This window comes from Lynx rufus, unplaced genomic scaffold, assembly GCF_022079265.1.
Source record: "Lynx rufus isolate CCGP_SWC_20201006 ecotype Redwood Valley unplaced genomic scaffold, mLynRuf1.p SCAF_5, whole genome shotgun sequence".
NCBI lineage: Eukaryota > Metazoa > Chordata > Mammalia > Carnivora > Felidae > Lynx > Lynx rufus.
This window is the reverse complement of record NW_025814867.1, coordinates 108,342,532-108,346,473: the sequence shown is the minus strand read 5'-3', so window position 1 is coordinate 108,346,473 and position 3,942 is coordinate 108,342,532.

Below are 3,942 nucleotides of genomic sequence, written 5' to 3'. Positions count from 1 at the left end.
AATACAATAACAAATTTATTCTCATACATTTGAAAACTTAGAATTTGGACCAATTCTTAGAAAACTACAAACTATGAAAACTCAACCAAGATGGAATAAATCATCTGAATAGTTCTCCTATAATATTAAGAAATTAAATACTAAAATTGAATAATTTAAAAGCTCTTCAAAAGAAATCTCCAGATATAAGATTTCAGTGGAAAATTCTACCAGACATCTAAAGATGAATTAATATCAATTTTTACAAATTCTCTTTCAGAACAGAGGAGGAGGGAATACTTACTATTTTATGAGAGTAATATTTCTCTGGTTCTAAACTAAACAGACAGTACCAGAAAAAAAACAAAAAACAAAAATCAAAAAATGAAGAAAGAAAAAGAGAACCACTGATGTAGATGGAAAAAAAAATAAAATAAATATTAAACAAATCAAATCCCACTATTTATAGAAAGAATTATACAACATGGCCAAAGGAGATTTAATCCAAGTACATGAGATTGGTCATCATTCAAAATTAATATAATCCACCATATCAACAGGTGTATAAGGAAAAATCATATAAATAAAATAACTGATACATAACAAGTATTTGTCAGAATCCAAGACCCACTTATTATAAACTCAGGAAAGGATGAATACAGTGAACTTCCTCAGCTTGATATCGATAAAGATCATGTACAAAAAACATACTGCTGGCATTAAACGTAAGGAGTAAGACTGAATGTTTTCTCTCTAAGATCAGGAAAAAGGCCAAAATGTCCCCTGTCACCACTCTTTTTCAGTATAATATTTGAGATTCTAGCCATTGCATAAGAGAAGTAAAAGAAATAAAAGGCATTCATATTGTAAAGGAATACATAAAAGTCTCCCTATTTGCAGATGACATTATTTTTACATAGAAAATCTGAAGGAATATTTAAAATGAACAAACAACAAAAATCTCCTACAATAAGTAAATTAGTCTAGCAACTTCACAGGAGACAAGATTATACTTTTATATATTGAAAATGCACCTGGGGAAAGAAATTTAAATTATAATGTGATGTGCAATCACTCAAGATAAATTAAATAAAATAAAATAAAATAAAATAAAATAAAATAAAATAAAATAAAATAATGAAATGAAATGAAATACTCAGGTGCACACTTAACATGTACAAGACTTGTGTGCCAAAAAATTGAAAATGCTGATGAAGTCAGAGAAGCCCTAAAAAAGTGGTGAGGCATAATGTGTTCATGGGTGAGAAGACTTAACATAATAAAGATATCTATCCCTGAAATTGGTCTACAGATTTTATACTATCCATATGAAAATTGCAGAAATGTTTTTAGTACACATAGACTGGCTAACTGTAAAATTTATTTGGAAAGGAATAAGCTCTAGGCGCTAGAATAATTTTTTTTTTAGAGAATTGAAGATAAATTACTCTTATATTTAGTGCTATAATATAACTATATTGATCAAGACAATGTATTAGTAGTGGAAAACTAGACATATAGATGAATGGAACTATAGAGAGCCAAGAGGTGCCCAACCAATTTTGACAAAAGTGTAAAAGCAAATCAGTGGAGAAAAGATAGGCTTTTTAACACAGTGCTGGAGCAAGCAGTATTGGCAGGCAGAAATATAGAATGAATGAATGAATGAATGAACAAATAAACAAATTTGATCTAAAATTTACATCTTACACATTAACTGAAAAGGAAACATTGACTCTATTATAAAACTATAAAATTTTCAGAAAAAAAAAGTAGGAGTAAATCTTTGGAATATGGGGTTAAGGCAAAGAATGCTTATATCTGACACTAAAACCTTGTTCTGTTAAAAAAAAATAATAAACTGAACCTCATAAAAAATTAAAAAAATAAAATTATGCTAAGTAAAAGACTCTGTTTATAGAATAATAATAAAAAAGACATAGACTGGATGATAATATATGTAAAAAACATATCTGATAAAGGGCTAGTAACTTGATTACATAGAGAACTCTCAGAACTCCAAAGTGAAAAAACAAACAATCCAATTACAATATGGGCAAAAGACATAAATGGAACTTTCACTGAAGAGGATAGACAAATAGCAAACAAGCACACAAAAAGTTGTTAAACATGATTATCTACTTAGGAAATGCAAAATAAATCACAATGACATATTACTAGACAACTATTAGACCGGCCAAAATAGGGGCGCCTGGGTGGCTCAGTGGGTTAAGTGACTGACTTTGGCTCAGGTCATGATCTTACAGTTTGTGAGTTTGAGCCCCTTGCAGGCTCTGTGTTGGCAGCTCACAGCCTGGAGCCTACTTCAGATTCAGATTCAGATTCAGATTCAGATTCAGATTCAGATTCAGATTCAGATTCAGATTCTCCTTCTCTCTCTCTGCCCCTCCCCCAGCTCATGCTCTGTGTGTGTGTCTCTCTCTCTGAAAAATAAATAAATATTTTTAAAAATTAAAAATAAAATAAAATAAAAATAGTGACAAATCAAATGCTTACAAGGATGCAGAGAAACTGGATTACTCATATATTGCTGGTGGAAATGTAAAATGATACAGCCATCCTGCAGAAGAGATTTGGCAAGTTTTACAAAACTAAATATACACATATCATATGACCCAGCAATTGCACTCTTGGAAATTTATCTCAACAAAATGAAAATTTACAATCACATGAAAACCTGTATATGAATGTTCAATAGCAGTTTTTTGGTTTTTGTAATAACCCTAAATGGGAAATAACTCAGATGTCTTTCAGTGGAAAGGCTAAACAATTACAGAACATCCATACCATGTAATGCTGGTCAAGTAACAATAAAAAATAATAATTATAACAACAAATTATTGATAGATGCAATGACCTGGATGAACCTGCAAGAAATTATGCTAAATCAAATGTCAAATAACAGAAGATAATACACTGCCTGATTCCATTTATATGACATTTTAAAAATAAAAATGATATTAGTGTAGAACAGATTATTTGTTGCCAGGAGTAAAAGATGGGAAGAAGAAGAGAGGTAGATTTGGCTGTAAGGAGGGATCTTTGTGTGCCATAACTCTTATGTGTCTTGACTGTAAAAATGTCAATATTTTGGTTGTGATATTGTACTATAGTTTTGCAAGGTTTCCTTGAGGGAAACTGGGTAAAAAGCACATTAGATATCTTTGTATTATTTCTTACAAATGGAGTTGATCTAAAATTATCTCTAAATAAAAGGTTTACCTAATAACTGGTTGTATTCACCATATTCAAGCAACAAATAGAAACTTACATTCTAAAATTATGTTAGTTATAATATCCATTATATTTAATGCTTAAAATATCATATAAAACTTTCACAAATTATCTACAGTGAAAACTATAAAACACCATACAGAAAATGTACAAAAATGTACTCCAATAAATGAGGGTATATACCACGTTTGTGGATTGGAGACTCAATATTTTATTAAAAAACTTTTTTTAATGTTTATTTTTGAGAGAGAGAGAGACAGACAGACAGAGCGTAAGTAGGGGAGGGGCAGAGAGAACGGGAGACACAGAATCTGAAGCAGGCTCCAGGGTCTGAGCTGTCAGCATAGAGCCTGATGCGGGGCTTGAAGTCACGAACGGTGAGATCACTACCTGAGCAGAAGTCGGACGCTCAACTGACTGAGCCAACCAGGTACCCCTAGAGACTTAAAATTTTAAATAAATTTTTTTTTCCAAATTTGTCTACTGATTCAATGCAGTAACGAATATATTTTTCAGAGATTTAGATCAATGAATTCTTTCAGACAAGGCTTTGGATATCTATATATCAGCATTCACTAAAGATGACCTAAGGGAAGGCCAACGATCAAGACCTTTCTTTCTTAGCATTAAATTCAACAGAAATGTGTCATGTTGTTCATCAAAAGCCTTATACGAAAAGTTTTGTACTAGCATTATTGACAATTACCA